Source organism: Haemaphysalis longicornis, unplaced genomic scaffold (genome assembly GCF_048455015.1).
Source record: "Haemaphysalis longicornis isolate Haplotype H1 unplaced genomic scaffold, Haemaphysalis longicornis Haplotype H1 scaffold_9, whole genome shotgun sequence".
Taxonomy (NCBI): Eukaryota; Metazoa; Arthropoda; class Arachnida; order Ixodida; family Ixodidae; genus Haemaphysalis; species Haemaphysalis longicornis.
The window spans coordinates 9,512,092-9,531,207 of NW_027526460.1; the positions used below are offsets into that span (position 1 = coordinate 9,512,092).

At 48.6% G+C, this 19,116-nt stretch overlaps 1 long non-coding RNA gene and 1 other non-coding gene across 2 annotated transcripts in view; one reads left to right on the forward strand and one right to left on the reverse strand.

Moving 5' to 3' along the window:
- LOC144151626 (uncharacterized) overlaps positions 1–19,116 on the forward strand; it is a 404,932-nt gene that overhangs the window by 286,047 nt on the left and 99,769 nt on the right. The window lies entirely within an intron of this gene.
- Positions 5,130–5,201, reverse strand: Trnad-guc (transfer RNA aspartic acid (anticodon GUC)). Its single transcript has one exon. It is a non-coding gene; the product is annotated as a tRNA-Asp (tRNA).

A 19,116-nucleotide genomic window follows, 5' to 3' on the forward strand; every position in this document is an offset into this window, starting at 1 on the left:
TCTGCCGCTTCCCCCCGCACCCAGCCAGGTGATCGTGCCGGCTTGCATTCGGGCGACAGGATGATGGCCTCCCCCTAAATCTCTTTGCTGGGACGAGCCCCCAGGCCGGGACTGGAAGTCGACCGGTTCGGGTGGAGTATCCAATGGCGAGCATCGTGCCGTGTACTGTGCGCGTAGGCACGTGCGCTGTTCCTTTTCCCTATAGTATTTACCTGCCGCGCGAAGAAGGTGGGTTCTTACGCTTGGCCGCGGCACCTGGGGTTGAGTCGGCGGCTTTAACCTTGATCCTTGCCGTTCAGCCGGGCAGCTCTGCGTGCTAAATTTCCCCGACGGCGCGTTGGTAGTACCTTAGTCGCGCAGAGGAGGGGTTTACTAACTAAATTCCTTTCTCCAGGGAGTACGCCTACGAGCTTGTTGACCCCGTGGGATGGCACATGCAGCCGTAACATGACGGAATCCGGACGCGCCTTCCTCCACGCCGTCCACCCGCAATGCACTAGTTACATGCCGCAAGGCCTCCCCCGACACTCAGAGCGTGTCGTACGTCACATTTCCCTCAATGTTGCCTTTATGTTCGAGGTTGTACTCATCACCAGCTTTCTCGCTCGAAATTCCGAATTCTCAGGAACCTAGTGGAACCACTTCAGGAAAGTGATATTTCGCATGGAGCAGGGAGTCGACTTGGACATGAACACTGTGAAGGAACTTTCCAGAACTCTGAATAGTTTTTGCCTTACTCGCTGTCAAACGTTACCACCCATACATTTCAATGGGATAGTTTCCTTGGTTTTGGAACGTAGTAGAGTTAACCGCAAAACTTGAAACTCCGCACAATGCAAGCTGTCGCCATCAGTATTAGCAGTGCCAAAATTGTATAAATTACGCCAAATAACTGTAGTGTAATTAGTTCTGAAAGAATTGCGATGAGCCGGAAAACTGCACATGGGTGAAATTCCATTTGTGTCTCGCTCGTTAGGTTCGGGAGGGTGCTAGCCACGTCTTACTGGTTCGTCCATCCATCTCGTCGGCGCAACCGATAGCGTGAAGCTTTTTGCGGGTCTCCATTGAAAACTTTCCAGGTTGAAAAGCGAGGCATCTCTGTTCGAGGTAGCAAAGCCCTTGTGCGCTTCCTATGCCCCTGGACCTGACAGGCCAGCTAGCGGCTCTAATTTCACTCACTCTCTCTGTCTCTCCCTTCTTTGTACGGGTTTCAGCATTCCCTCTCGCCTCCATTTCGCATTTAACCCTCGATTTATCTCCATCGAACACCTGAAGTAGCAAGTCCAGCATTGTTCAGGGTTCACTTATTCAGTTCCATGAAGCAATCAGACACAGTCTACGCGATAGTGAGCGATAGTCGCGAGATAGGGCAATGCGACAATCTTCCCGCCGGCCTCCAACCCTTCCGTGAAGAGTGGCTGAATGTACCAGTAACACTGATCAGTCAGGGCAAGCTTACTTGCCCTTCTACTCAAACCCTGACAATCCTGGGCGTCGGCAGGATTTCACGCGAACAGAAGCCTGCCGCTCCGTGCAAGCGTGCTACGCGACTCCCGCTACGCGCTTCCTGTGGAAACAGGCTCGGCAGCGGCTTTTGCGCCGCTAAGTTGTTGGTCGGCCAATTTCGGGCCTCCCCTGTGAATGGAGGAGGAGGTTTTCGTTTTGTTTTCTATCGGACAGACGTTTGGAATGGTCCGTTCGCCGAATCACGACATGAGCGACTAGAAATATCCCCTCAAGGTTGCGAATACATGCACGAATGGCGCCTTTTCGATCGCTCGTCCGACGACGCGGCCGCAGGCAATCATTCCATTAAGCTCTAGCGTTTCCTTACCCAGTAGTTATTTTTTCTTGTTGTTTCCTTACTTCCCCTGAAAGTTATCATGTTGGACCTTCGGCGAGATGTATGTACTTTAAGCCGCTATCGTCAGGGATATAGCGATGTCAATATTTTTGATAACCGGAAATGGATCGGCATTACTATGTTGATTCAATCCATGTTTTCATATAAGCACCGGTTATTTCATACCGCCAGTATTACCAACTTTTATTCGTATTTATTTCACTGTTGTTTATTCAGTATGCGGGAATTTCTCAATGCGAGTATTGATTATCGTTTGCCTTTTTTGCGGACTTCATGCGTACTATGCGGACGACAATTTCATGTTGCCATACCATTCGGCCAGTAAAGGATGACGTCTCCTGCAACATTCTAAGCAAGGGCTTCCCGAATAAGAGCGGTGTGAGTCCCCCTTTCATGCCCTGCGTGTTGCTCAACTATAAGTGTAACTGTAAGTTTAAGTATACGTGTAAGTATAAGTGTGTTTCTCAACTATGAGTTTAAGTATAAATTTTATAGAAGTTTAACGGCTCCTCTTACTTACGTTCCATGGACGCCGTGGATTAACGGCATCCTTGGAATCATACACGACCTGTTCATGGGAGAACACACACGAAGCAATCGCCAGTATACTCATCAAGTCTATATTTCCGCCCACTTCTTATCACCCCCGCCACCATACAACTTTTTTTCGTGCGTGATGCATTTTGTTGCTGTTAATATCAGCAAGGGAGCAGCCGGTGCCACCATCGAACAAATGCATTATTTTTTAAACATTTCACAAAACGTAAGAATAAAACAAAAAAAAAACAAATTTTAGCCTCACAAAGTGTTAAAATTTCGATGCCACGTGATTGACGCTTGACGGGGTTAAAAATTAAGAACTGGCGAGTAAAGCGAGAAATGGTGATGGTTGTCGCACTGGTTCTAAATATTTTGTATTGGCGCTCTATAATTCGTGCCGAGGACATTTCAATATCGATACGTGGTCATTGTACGTCATCAGCGGCAAGTGGCCAGACCAGATGCAATCGCCGCTTTATTGAAGGCGCTTTTACAGTGCAACGTTCGTGAAAGCCACTGCAGGGCTCCCGAAGTGCATAACTGCAGCGCCAGCGGTTCTACTCCACAGGGCGTGGTCGATTTCGACACAGAGTAGAAACGCCGCTCCCTCGCAGCTGTCAAGCTGACGCACGACAGGTCGACCGCCACGGCACGTGCGGAACAATGAAAAAAACAGGCTTTCAAACATGTCTTTGAGCATGCCGCCTCACAAAGTCCTTTCGAGCGACGTCAAAGTTCAATGGGGAAGAGACACGTCATCGTGATCGGTCGGCAATTCAACGCAGCGCTGGAGCTAACGCGCGAGCTGTAGAGTAACGCGCAAAGTGCGCTTGCAGAGCGAAGCGTTCCCGCTCTTTCCGTACTTAGTTTTAGGTCGGTACGATAACGACCACCCCGAGTTCAGACGCGCCTCATACAGGAAGGAAAACGCGCGTACTCCGCTGGAGGCTCGATCTGCCTGTTTCGATGCTGTGCGCCTCAGACTGCGGACGAGGCACAGGGAAAGGGGAAGAACTCGGAAGGATGACAACATTTTAAGACGACAACAAATGAGCTGAGCGAATGACGTGCGAAGAAAAGTGGCCCGCGTACAAAGGAAGCCCGCACGGGGTACGTGCTTGACTGCACGCGGAGGGCGGCATTCCTCAAAGAGAAATAACAGTAACAAAAATCTCAAGAAACCGGCTTAACCGAACTCTTTTCCTGGGTCAGCTTGTCGGGAGCCCATTACGGGTCTACTATATGCACTGCGGATAGCACGGGCAGAATAAGCATTCAGGTAGAGAGAGAGAGAAAGGGGGGTAAAAATACGGAAACATCAGGGATCGGCAGGTATGTTTGGGGACGGCGGGTGAGGTAGAGCCCGCCGTATGCAAATACCGGCGCCAGCGATTGTGCGACGAGCGGCCGCAGCCGCGAGATGTCCGAGTGTGACGGAGATTCGTATACGCCCGCTCCCTGCGTCCAGGGACGTCTTTTGTGGCGGCGCGTCACTGGGCGGCTTTGCTTCCGACAAGGAGGAGGACGCCTGGGTTCATCGCCAGAGCAGTGCCATCGCTGCCTTACTTGGTACGTGAGCGGCGAACGGAATTACAAAGATAGATGAAAAAAAAAAAAAACGATGGTCAAGTACTCCCGGGAAGAACAAAGGAGAACCGGAATGCGCCGTGAAGGCAGTCGTTGTGACCGGAGGAAGTTGTGCAGAAAATGCGACGATGATTAGGCTATTGGCGTACCAGATAGATCATTGCTCTGCCATACTATGCGGCCATTCGAAGCGTGGCGAAAAGTTGGAGCACTCGTCTTGAATGGCCTATATCGGCTGCTCGGAGTGGTCATCGTTGCGGATGTGATACCGACACTTCGTGTGTCATCTTATACCGAGTTGTTGCACGGGGTCGCCCTGTTCTCGCTGCGTTCACTGTCTCGACGTAGTAAAAGATAAGATTGATTTTATATCACCCCTACGATGATCGGCAGATGTACAACACTCCACTTTGAGTGCTAGCTTACGGCTATGTATATCAATAGGCTGCCAGCTATATAGCCGGACAAACCACGAGTCATTTACAAGTAAGCAGGACTAAGGCGCTGTAATACAAAAATCGCGATCCTCGGCGGCCGTGCAAAACCTTCGTCAATGGACCACAAATGGCATGCATGGTGGAGGAAGCATCGCACGTATACCTATTTCCGAGAGGGTTGAGCACGCGTACTGAAAAAGCGTATTGCTGCGGGCTTGTTGGTACATTCCTACATTGTTATTACATTGGTACGTTAGTGTTCGGGCTAATATTCGTACCGAAAAAGCGTATTGCTGAGGGCTTGTTGTACATTCGTACATTTTTATTAGATTAGTACATTAGTGTTAAGGCTAATATTCGTATTGGAAAAGCGTATTGCATTCGTACGTTTGTATTACATTGGTACATGAGTGTTCGGGCTACCTTCCCATGAAACCTAGAGCCCTATCCATTCGCGGTCATGTGACCGAAAATCGCAACGCTAAAGCGAAGAAAAGAAAGTCTATTCCGTGCAATGGAATAGAGTTGTCAGTGCCATAAAAGAGGCGCATCACACACTTAGTAAAGCAATGCTGTACTCATAATATGAGCAATATGGGCGACTGCACACGCACGCAGAGTCATTCCCGTGGAAAAGGTTTCAGTGCTCCGCAGTGGACGATAAGATCGGACGAGTCACAAGAGGAAAAAAAAAAAAAAACCTCCCCGTCGGGGAATCGAACCCCGGTCTCCCGCGTGACAGGCGGGGATACTGACCACTATACTAACGAGGACGGGATTTCAGTCGTCACAACTCTTCACTTGACAAAGTGACAGGCTTTTGGAGCTCCATCGTCATAACACTTTATTTGACGAAGTGAAAGGCTTTTGCTACACCTGCTCAAAATTTTAAATGCCAAAAAAGACGCTCGAGGCGCCACTGTATGGTTGTCTCTCCATTTCTAGGGGCGAAGCCCCCTAGGGGCTGGGGTTGTCGGCGTCTCATGTCGTCGTCGTAAGCGTCGTCTCATGTACTCACGGTACTAAAACACCGGGAAACTCGTTTACGCCTCGCGCTGGAATGCTTCGTAACGCGTGTGCTAAAAATACACCGGGACACTCGTTTCCGCATCGCGCTAGAGGGTTTCGTGCTTCAAAGACCGGAGACCTTTATAACGAAGCTGTACACTTCTACCCACCAGCGGTTTCATAACGGCGGGTAAAAACGCAAAGGCGCCAAGAGTACACTTATACACGGCATGCTTTGCCCCTCCCCAGGTTTCACGCTTGGAGGTGGCCCTGAATTTTTTTAATGAAACTGGATGCAGGACGTCTCGTAATACACCGCACTTCCATAGAATGCAGCGTGTGTGGCACATACTTCCCTCTCCGTGTCTCGCCGGAACTTCAAGATAACATGTTGTCGCATTGGGCTGACGTATGAGTGAATTTTACGAAATCTCGATTGTGACAGCTTTCATGTCACTCGACACGTTCGTCACTCGCAGGGAAGCCTGTTATCGCGGATGGGCTTTATTTATTTGTTGTATCTGACATTGTTATAAAGGGACTATGAAACCATCACTACCACGTGAGCAAAAGCGCGTCACGTGAAATATTTCACGCTGCAGAAGCGCGTCACTTGAAATGAAATGCACAAAGAATACTCGTTAGAGAATCGCAGATGTTTTCTTTTTTTATTGAACAGCGGTGTGCTTATAACATTGCTCTTTCCCACGGGAAGCCTGTATTAACCTTAATATTATGTGTGTATCGTTAAAAAAATTGCAGAATTTTTATAATGCTACTATTTTTCTAACAGTAATGTCAGCGCGTGGCCGCATAAACTGTGCATTAAGAAAACAAAACAGGCTTGACAGTGGATGCGGAGAAAAGTAGGGGCATGTGTTCATAGCTCATGCAATAAAATGAGACAGATCGCAATTGAAAGCTTGCACGCAGCCTAATTATAGCCAAGTTAGAGCTTCACTGCAGCCGAGCGCGAGGGATCTCAAACCCACGTTCTACCGAAAATGTCGGCCTGCCTTTATCGTGACCTTCGACCTTCTCTCGCAGCTTGACATGCTTTCATGGCGCGTTTTAGTGCGTGTTGCTAAGCTATAAAGCAAGTGAAACGTTACAGCTTCATATAGCCCCTTGATAACGGCCTCCCGCAGAAGGATTCGATCGGTTTCCACATTTTTCCTCCTCCTAAAGACGGGCAGGACGTCAGGCAATTTCCGCAAGGCGGATATGATTGCGCCTGCCGCGGTGGGCCTGCCAATCTCGCCTTCTCTGCGTCCCTTCGACGACGCCAAGGCGAAGCTGCGCTTCCTTGCCCCTTTTCGGATCTTTTTTCACTTTGTTGCCGGTCGATGCGCATGAAGGATAACAGAGCGCAGAAAGGGAGATGAGATGGTAATCTATTGTGAGACGCCCACTTTGCCTTCGCTAGTGCGTATTTGCTTTCACGTCGAGGAAATTGCGACATATTTTTACTAAGCGAGGCGGAGAAGGCTGTTCTCGGGTTTTTATGTACTTACTGCTGAGGCATCTAGAAGTGAAGGATAGTTATGAAAATACTATAGAAACATTTCAGTGGGTAGAGAAACAGCCATGAAGCATATTTCTTCGAATGTTTTCCTTTTCTTCTGTTCTTCTGTCTTCTCTTTTCTCTTTTTATTCTTTTTCCAGCTATCTCTTCCTGTTCGTTGTTTCCTTCTTTACCGCCCCTTTTCAATACTAGCCTTAATACAAATTTTCTAAATTCCCTGAAAGGGCGATAATTATTTCAACACGCGAGCTCTTCAGTCCCGAAACTTCATACGGCTTGGGCCACGTCAGCTTTAGCTATTTTTGCCGCGCAGTTGCAGTCAACCATAGTGTTTACCTATGGCTCTTTCAACATTGTGTACAGTTTCCGCGCATAAACAAAGTGTGCTTCTTTCAGCCGAATGACGAATTTTTCCCTCGCGCCAATATCCGACACAAGACAGAAATGTCCGCCGACATTAATAAGCCACGCGCAAACGCAAAGGGGAACCGCTGGGACGGGCAGTGATAAATCAATCCAATCAAATGTGGTTTTTATAGCGGTGTTAAAGTTACAATAGCAGAAAAGTGAGGCCGACGACAATCGGCGTCATTTTAACCTGCGACGGCCTGCTGTGCTTCAGAGGGATCTTATGGCCCACGAGGTTCGATTTTCCCGCTTCAGGAGGGGGATGTCGGTTTCACCACTCATCCCACCGGGGTGACGCATTGTTGCGCGCACTTCCTCGAGCGAGAACGTGGAGCTTCGTTCCACTGCCGTCCACTCAACGCCACTGGGCGATATTAATTCGAAAGCGGTAATTGGCATCCCGCGGTGTATGTGCTGTGTCGTCCCAGCCGATGAAAGGGACACGGTGTTTTGAGGCGATGTTTCCGTGCATTTTTTTCTGTGCGGTTGCAAGAACGCCCTGCGACCACGTGAATGCTCAATGGAAAACGTCTCTAACTCTCGTTTTATCATAACTTTCCAAACAAAAGTCATATGAAAACTGCTTTCTGAGTTTCATTTACTAGTCGCCATGCAGCGAACTTGAAAACGTTACAGAACTCCCGTCTGCTGTCAATACGCGGGCAACTACGGGAGTGGTATGTATAAATAAAAAGGATGTAACTCTTGTTTTACAGAAACTATCACGCAACAATATATGTGACAACGAGCCGCGAAGACAGCCAGGTCATTTTGGCGGATGTCGCGAAATCTCCGTCTGCTGTCAATACACGGCTTCTACGGGAGGGCAACGAACAACCTCATGTTTGACCGCTGGGATGAAACTCTAGTCCTTACAAGTTTCATTAACTAATCCAAAAGTCATATAGTCAGTATCATTACCGTATTATTAGAAAAATAAATGCGCGTATATTCTCTAACCATGTGTGTGATGCGTATTTTGTGCAGTTTCTCTGTTCGCCCACTTTCACGGAGTGAAAAATGTCCCTTAATTTATTTGAATGCCCGGTTTTTGTAAAAAAAGTTTAAAAACAATGCGTCTAAATAAGCCTGGTGCAATTCAGAACCTAAGTTACGCTTTCACAATTTTAACCTCATGAGGATATTAGGCGAATTTCAGAAATGTTTCAATATCCCTGGTATAGCAGTTCGCCGTACTGTCTCCGGCTTGGCTTTACAAGCTAAAGCTTAACTCATCGCTTCTATGCCCAAATTGTGGTGTACCAGGCGACATCAGGCATATTTTCGTAGAACTTCCGGAACATGCAATCAGCAATGTTTAAACAACTTCGAAGGAGAGCCGCCCCATGCCTCTCAGTTGGAAGACGTTCTTTTCCCGAACGGGCACTGGATAACTATAGGCGGGATATATTGCGGCTGGTCCTCCAGTTTTTGAAGGGCGCAAACCTTTGAGGCTCGCGATGATTGTGCGCAGGTAGTTTTGCGCTACTAGGGGGGAGCATTTTCAGTACCCCTCTGCAAAGTTAGGTCCGCCTCTTCACTGATAACAATTCACTTAACTTCCCTTCACTGCTGCTTTTACCCAAAGAGCGTACTGTGAACCAAAGTTTCTACGAAAACAACATTTATTTCCCGCTCACGACATATCAAGCCGTTTTGATGGCAGGCGCATGGGCAATGGACGATCCTCGAAGACCAGAAGGTCCTTGAAGCGGGGTCGGGGGTGGCAGGGCGCCGACCGCAGTGGTGGCGGGATGAACGGTCATGCTCCTCAGCAGGCGTACCTGAAAAAAATTAGCAGTGGCTTAGCTCGGCTATGCCAAGATATACGTAGCGTGAGCTAAGGTTCAGCTGGTTATTCTTAGGTTTCCTGGTTGACTAGGATTAGCTGATTATCATGTTTACTGCTGCTAAAACGATTTCCAATCCAATCCAGTACAGTCCAGTCCAATCTAATTTAATCCGATCCAATCCAATCCAATCCAACCCAATTTAGTCGCGGCGGCGGCGGCTCCGGCGCGCCAGCTGTGCGCCGTGAGACGTCACTGCTCCTCGCGCATGCGCAGCACGGCTCTCCAGGAGCCACGCGAAACTGCTCAACCTCGGCCAGTGTAGCTCACGCTACAAAAGCCGTTAGTTCGCAATGATTTACAAGCTCCATGCCGTGCGGAATTAGGCCGGTGCCACAGACTACCTTCTGTGGGCCGGAGGTCTTTGCAGAAGGGCACTGTTCTTCGTGCAAGTGGTGTCCGGTCTACCGCTCAATAGCAGGTGGCTGTGGAAACAGCACCGGGAGTCGGCATTTAAGCCCCCCAAGTCCTTTTTTCCCGGACTAGTGCGCACCTCTCTGCGCAGTGCCCCGAAGTTGCTTGTCCGTAGCTAGTGAGATTTAGAGATACGCGACGCGGTAAACGGTAATGAAACATGCTTGAAAGCAAAAACACTTGGACGTGCACGGTGTGTTCGATGTGGACAATGGGATGTGGAGCCGATTTCTACAGATTTTGTAATGGTAAAGAAGAAGACGCGCGACGTAGTGGTCCTACTTGAGCAAACAGAATACCTCCAGTAGAATTGAGTAATGCAACTAACGCAATAATTCAAAACGGCTGTAACTAATATTGTATGAAATGTAACCACTCCTCTCTGTAACGCCTTCGGGCTTTGAGAGTATTTTAATAAATGAATAAATAAACTAGCCAGTGTTGTTGATGTTATCACGACCTCTGGTTACACGAGACGACTGATGCACGTTAGAGGATGGTCATTGCTGGTATACAAACGATTTAGTAGCCGGAGATCCTGGCATTGAGCTGGAAGGCACGAATAACAACGAACCGTCTCCTGGCCAATGTTACATTCAGGACTACCGAGCTGATCCTGAAGATAGAACCTTTTTTTTTTTTTTTTTGCGTCACTAGAAATACGTGGTGCGCCGACCGCTGCTTCGCACAATTCAACGGAGAAAGAGACAAGATCAGAGGCAGAGGGCTACCTCTCGACGCCCTCCTCTTCCAACGTCACCTTTCTCGAGTCACACTTCAACATGGCGAAAGAAAAAAGGCAGGCGGCAGGCGATTACACAAGCGCCATGTGATATTGAACGTGCCATCCAACCCCCGCTTTACCCGGCATTTGCTATCCCGAATTATCACTATACGTATCATAGATCATCATATAACCACCAACACTGTAGTAGCTGTGTGTGGCCACCTTCACCACCAATAAGAGACGAGCATTGAAGATACCGGTATTAGCGCGGTCATGATGACAAACGCCGTCGTCTTCCATATAACTGCGTGAACGCTGCAATATGCCGACCTTTATGCGATCATGCCCCGTTCCTACAGGACGCGATCTTCGCTGCACCGAATAAATGTCACGTGACACATAACTGCGTGAACGCTGCAAGATGCCGACCTTTATGCGATCATGCACCGTTCCTACAGGACGCGATCTTCGCTGCACCGAATAAATGTCACGTGACACATAACTGCGTGAACGCTGCAAGATGCCGCACTTCACGCGATCATACACCGTTCCTACAGGACGCAATTTTTGCTAAATGCCACGTGACATTTTTACTTCTGGCTGCGCGCCCATGTGGATCCGCCGTAAGGTTATGGTGTCCTTATCATAAGCGGCGAAGATGAGCTCATTTTCATCACCTACTTTTTTTAAATGCCATTTGCGAATCAACATTGGGCTTCTGAACTAGAGCAGATTTTTGGTGTATTGGCCAGCCTAGGTGAAGCGCTCACAGCGAGTGATCTGGCCTCTAGCGTTCGTTCTCGCCTCCAGCCTGTTTACGTGACATTCGTTGTCGTTCCTTCTTTGATATTTGCAACCCCCTCGCAGAAAATTGTGGGTTTATTTCCCGCAGTGCAATTTGTGCCCGGATGGAGGTGAAACACAAAGGCGTCTGCGAGAGATTTGGGCACAAACTATGTATTGCGACGTGTATTAAATTGAGCAGTTGCTTTAGTTCGCTAAATTCCCCAAATCCTTTACTTTTGTCTCCTCTTCGAGGGTTCGTATTCGTAACAAAAATAACCGTGTGACGTCCATCGCGCTATTACTTAGGCTGTGGCTTGCCGTGGTAAACTCCTCATGACACGCAGTGCTGATAATCTCGATGTTTTTTTCTTATTCTAATGGGGACATTTAACAGGGTAATTTCGATTCAGATACATGCGCTTGTCTCGTTCAGTTGGGTATCATTTCGTTTATTATTTTTCCTTCCTATTCCTGTGCGTATTGCAAGTACTCAAAATCTGCAAGCAGCAAAAGAAAAGCAACCGTAAACATTAACACATCTGCGTCTTAACATATCCCATGTTGCACTTTTCTACGTCTGCCAAGGTGCAGCCCTTATTATCCAACCCGAGTTAAATACGCAGGGACGATGCTATTGAATACGAGACCAGCTACAAAAAAAAATGAACCAGTGTATTGATATACTTTGTTGTTGTCTCAGTGAAGAAAACTATAAAAATGCGCATCTTTCTGAAATAAAATAACATCACATAAATTTTACAAGAACCTTGAAACACTGCTAATGAGCGCTTTCACTCTTTCCTTCGTGACTGAAAGCACTGCGAAAGCTATAGTTATCTTTATGCCAGAGTGGTATTGCGTCATGTGCTTGTCGCAGCAGCCACGTCTTCGAGTTTCTGATTTGCTTTTGCGGTGATTTCCTTAAAAGTTCCTATCGAATTCGTTTACTGGTGCAAGGGAAAGGAAATCGGCCAATAGATGCGATATAGCTCCAGTGACGTCACTCGAACACGCAAACAATGCCCACAACAAAAAAAGAGAGAAAAAAGTCAAAGCCCATTTCTTAAGAAAAGCTTGGTTAAAACGCGAAGCTTACTCTCATGTAACCTGAGTCAAAGCCAAAGTACGAAATCCAAGCTGTTTCGACGGCGTCGGAATGGCGCAGTCGGATAGGCGTTGGCTTCGATTCCGACCACGGCAAACGTTTTTGTCTTCTTTGAGGCTCTTTATGTGCCGTTAAGGAAATCCATCATCATCAGTGCCCTCCCATTGTGTAAAGTAGGGTTTCCTGTTGTGCGTTTTCGCGTACGGTCGCCACCAGTAAGGCAAACAAAGCTTCGCTTTAAAAATATTATTGAGGGAGCTGCTATCTGATGGGAGTAGAGTTACAGTGCTTATACTTGACTGCGGTACTTTGTGGCCGCCTAATATCAGCACTGCGGGCGCTTTCTGAACTGCATTCCGAAATCATTTCGGATCTTGAAAAGAGTTGAAAAAGGCTAACAGCGAGGTTTGTTCGTTGGGTCACCACTGGTCCCCGGTGTATAAAACCGGACAAGGCGCTCTCCCGGTCACGCTTCCTCGTCTGACCACGCCGTGTTTATAATAACGCGGCTGCTGAGCACTTCCGTGTACGGAACTTGGTCCCAGCGTCGCGTCGGACGAGCGACCGGCGCTGCTCGCGTGCGACAGACACGCGTCCATTGCCGCCACCCAGGAATAGTTAGCTCCACAAGGGAAGGAAAAAGACGCACGCCGCGTAGATAGTTAAGCGCGCTGTCCACTTCCTCCTCTTCCCCTCCGCCGACTGTTATCGTCGAGTAGTGAGCGAGCTCCCGTCGCCTCGGCGGCGCTTTTAGCGTTGAGGACGGCCGTCACGGTGTTTGCGCCCTCGGAAATTATGCGACACGTGGCAGACTTTTCGCGAGCAACGCCACCTGCCTCCACCACGACAACGTTTGGTGAGGGCAGGTGGCGTTCCAGAGCCCAGCCTTTCGGATTTCTCCTCTGGCGAACGTCAACTGGCTGGCGTGTGGTTACTATACCGGCTGCAGTATAGAGCTGGAGCTCAGTTTCTTTGGAGAGAACTGATCCCCCCACACTCGCCGACAGAATTCCGGTGTAGTATAACCACTTGTCGTTCTCAACTGAGCTTTCTAGACACAGTAATGCACTTTATTGTTCGTCGACCTAACGCGCTCGTCTGCTCTGCTCGATGCCTGGCTGGGACGATATAGCTGTTATAGTGCAAAAGATAAGCTATCCGACGAAATGCAGCCGATTGTAGACGGTAACATCTCAAGCAAGCAGCGGAAAATCATGTGGAGCTGCCGCTGCATTTGACCGAGAAAGGCAAGCGATTCCCGTCGGGTCACTTCGAAACACTCAAGCCGCTGCACAATCAGCGCAATCAAACATTTCGATCGCGAGTGCCCAAATTTTCACCCATAATTGACTGCCAACCGAGAAATGCTCTCGCATTTGGCCCCAGTAGGTTTAATCGTAGGGCAGTGAATCTTTATTTCCACCGTTATAAAGGCCAGATGTTTGTGATCATGTACATAGCGCACGTATGCTGATGCGCCGATGCAGTGCGAAGTTCTTCGAAGCTCGGGAACAATAGAAGTGTGGACCCCTTCTGGGTATATAGTCCCGGAACAATGCCCACGTATAAATATCAGTCCTCGTTGGCGTTCTCCAGTACGGACGAGACACTTGTATTCCCTTTACAGCCCCTCCAGATAAACAAAAGCGAAGAAAGGTCCGGGTCAGTCAGGCCTGAATGTCGGCGTTCGTAATGGCTGTGTTCGTAAGCGAGGCATCTTATTCCAACTACGGACCTCCTTCAAAGCTCCACATGGCAAAAGTACGGTTGTGGGGACGCTGGTAGCGACGGCAGTTCGAATCACAAGGACAGCCATAAGAACATTATGCGTCATTCGGGTCTCTAAGAAGTGGATGTCTAGCGAAGCTGTTGCAAAGCCAATACACCTTCTGATGGGGGCATGCAATAATTTTTCCTGCATTAAAAAGATGCCGCAGGGCGCTAAAAGGACGAAGTCGAAGGCAGACGCAAAAGACTTATACACGCGTCAGCATATGTCTTTATGTATACAGACATATTCCACTGGCGCCTATGTATGCCTTTTGTGTCTCCGTCTACATCCGTTTACCGCCCTATTCGCCTTTCCACTACAGCAATGAACCAACTCGCTCAGCATGTTTTGTTATCTTGTAATACTTGATTGCTTTAAAGTAATGGTAGTGTCAATCGCCTCGTGACCATGACCAAACACTATGTACACCATGTGGTGGGTTAACTGGGGTCGTAGCATTCGAGTCCAGAGTTGTCCAAGACAAAAGTTAGGAGTCAGTCCTCGTCGTGTTTCGCAATGTCAACCTTCAGGTCGTCGAAGATGTCCACTGGCATGCCCAGTTCTTGCCTCAGTCACGCAAAGAGCCTATACACGTGAAGTTGTCAATGTCTGCTCCGGATTTTCTAGGGGGGATTCGACTGCTAAGATTATACATTCCGTCACTTGTAGTTGCACCCACGACAATCGCACATTCGGCGCCAGTGGTCTCTGTATTCAGCATCTGCGAGTATGCGCGCTTATAGTTCTATGCTGGTCACATTGGGAAAGTTTAGAGATTCCCATGGAACGAAAAATTGTGAAGAAGAATTGGCAAATACACCACCATAAAAAATCTTGCAACCCTCCGTCTAACGACGACGATAATTGAACGCGAAGCTCTCTCGTGACGGATTCTTCGGGTGCCGTCTGTTTGGACTGAGTTTCGACCTCCATATCGAAATGGGGCAATCGGAAAGACGCCGGCTCCATAACGCGAGGAACCCAAGTTGGATTCCGGAGGGAAGCGTTTTTTTTCTTTCACTTCACATGGCGTTTTCGCGTTAAAGACGCCATCAGAGAGAACACTAAAGCTTCGCTTTAAAATCCCTCGGCAAGCGTTGGCCAATGTATACGCCTCAGTCTATCATGTATATCAGTCACTTTACAGAGGTTACAAATGCTTTGGTCATTTCTAGTGGCTTGGATAGTAAGACCCTGTATCTTCAGGACTCGCGCCGGTTGAATAGTGTGTCCGTCGAGGGTAAACGAGATTTTGTCAGGGTCAGAGTTGAGGCTGTGGTTACGACTGGATAATTCTGACTTTTGAGGAGAACAGCGGAGGCCATTGGCTTGGGCATACGCGTTCACTGTGTCCGCAGCACGTTGGAGAGTTCCTTGAATGCCCCCGAGAGAATCGGTGCCCGTCCACAGGTGTGATATCATCCGAATAAATGGCGTGTCGAAGGCTGGGTATCTGCTCTAGGGAAGCATGAAGGCCATTCGGAATGCGATGTTAAACAGGAGGGAGACAATACAGATCCCTGAGGCGTGCCGTGACTGCCGAGTTGGGTTGGTTCAAAGGTAAGGTACCCTGTTGTTTTAGGATATGCTCGACGATCTGTGAGAAAATCGGCGGTGTAGCTGTAGGTTCGCTCTCCGAAGCCAATCTGATTAGCCGACCAAGAATCGCCGCGTGGGTAACATTATCAAATGCCCTTTTAAGATACAGGGCAAGGGTGGCTCGAAGAGAGTGACCGGTGGCTGGTGCAATTATTCTTCTTCAGTTGAAGGAGCACGTCTTGGGTGCTGAGGTAGGTAAGTAGGTGATTCGGTTGAAAAAGACAGGAAGTAGACTGGGGATACCTGCATACAACCCAGTGCGGGGGGGATGGGGATGAAAGATTAGAGAGGAGAAAGGGGGTGATAAAAGAGATGGGTAAGCTAGGAAAAAAAAGCGTGGAGCCTCAACGTAAAGCTAAGCGAAGCAGCAGCAATGGCGCGGACAGCAGACTGCTGACTACAGGCGCTGGGTGAATCCGGTGGCCTGGGTTCTGAGGTGTTGACGAAATCCATACATGGAGTCCGGCATCTATCCCGTATCTTCTAAGTACTGCAGGAGTCTCTCGAGGATAATGCGCTCTTTCTTTGTACTTTTTCAATACCGGGGTTGAGTGAAATCGGTCTGAGGTTGTCGATATGTGGGAATTTGCCTGGCTTGGGGATGAAACGCACTTCAGCTGTCTTCAATTGCGTGGGAAGGCTCCCAGACGACCAGGACCCACACCAGCTTACAGGACGACCAGCTTACACACACACACACACACACACACACACACACACACACACACACACACACACACACACACACACACACACACACACACACACACACACACACACACACACACACACACACACACACACACACACACACACACACACACACACACACACACACACACACACACACACACACACACACACACACACACACACACACACACACACACACACACACACACACACACACACACACACACACACACACACACACACACACACACACACACACACACACACACACACACACACACACACACACACACACACACACACACACACACACACACACACACACACACACACACACACACACACACACACACACACACACACACACACACACACACACACACACACACACACACACACACACACACACACACACACACACACACACACACACACACACACACACACACACACACACACACACACACACACACACACACACACACACACACACACACACACACACACACACACACACACACACACACACACACACACACACACACACACACACACACACACACACACACACACACACACACACACACACACACACACACACACACACACACACACACACACACACACACACACACACACACACACACACACACACACACACACACACACACACACACACACACACACACACACACACACACACACACACACACACACACACACACACACACACACACACACACACACACACACACACACACACACACACACACACACACACACACACACACACACACACACACACACACACACACACACACACACACACACACACACACACACACACACACACACACACACACACACACACACACACACACACACACACACACACACACACACACACACACACACACACACACACACACACACACACACACACACACACACACACACACACACACACACACACACACACACACACACACACACACACACACACACACACACACACACACACACACACACACACACACACACACACACACACACACACACACACACACACACACACACACACACACACACACACACACACACACACACACACACACACACACACACACACACACACACACACACACACACACACACACACACACACACACACACACACACACACACACACACACACACACACACACACACACACACACACACACACACACACACACACACACACACACACACACACACACACACACACACACACACACACACACACACACACACACACACACACACACACACACACACACACACACACACACACACACACACACACACACACACACACACACACACACACACACACACACACACACACACACACACACACACACACACACACACACACACACACACACACACACACACACACACACACACACACACACACACACACACACACACACACACACACACACACACACACACACACACACACACACACACACACACACACACACACACACACACACACACACACACACACACACACACACACACACACACACACACACACACACACACACACACACACACACACACACACACACACACACACACACACACACACACACACACACACACACACACACACACACACACACACACACACACACACACACACACACACACACACACACACACACACACACACACACACACACACACACACACACACACACACACACACACACACACACACACACACACACACACACACACACACACACACACACACACACACACACACACACACACACACACACACACACACACACACACACACACACACACACACACACACACACACACACACACACACACACACACACACACACACACACACACACACACACACACACACACACACACACACACACACACACACACACACACACACACACACACACACACACACACACACACACACACACACACACACGCACGCACGCACGCACGCACGCACGCACGCACGCACGCACGCACGCACGCACGCACACGCACACGCACACGCACACGCACGCACTGTCCAATTGTCAGAACACTTTTTATCGTTCAAGAAAGGTATCTTGCAAAGCAACACCCTGAAAGGTTTGCATTGTTTTCTGTTTATGCCCTTCATATCTTGAAAATGGTATTCCTTGCGGTTCGTTTTCAGCCTAAGAAATAACAATAAATCGCAGAGGTCAAGGTTCTGGGGTTGGGAAACCGTTGCAATATTGTTTCTTTAGTTGAAACTGTCGCAAGCTCGATGCTGCAGGGGGTCGGAGCTTTGTCTTTCGACGTAAGCCGCTCGCCGGAGCGTCACAAAACCGGAACGTTTTCTTTGTTGCGTCACTCTGCACACGTGAGCACTTATAGGTAAAAAAACTCTCGATAACGCCGGAGGTTATGGCGCGTATTCAAAATAGCAAGGCATTTTATATCGAAGAGGGGGATCAGTATTGGGTTTGTAAGAGATTAAACCTGTTCTTTTTTTTTTTTTTTTGCTGCTGCTATTTGTCTTCGTGGGAGACGCATCTTTCCACTGACTTGATTCGCTTTTTCACTGACCTGTAACATCCCGTGATTGGAACGCGGGTAATGATTTCGGCCTAAACGTTTTGATCAGTTTATATCGGATTGCTCGGATCAGTTTAGATGGTTGCTGTTTTCTTTAACTTTTGTAAAGGTATCTCCCGCTATCTTCTTCCTGGGCTGTCTTGGCGTCTTCAGTGCTAAGCATCCAAATGT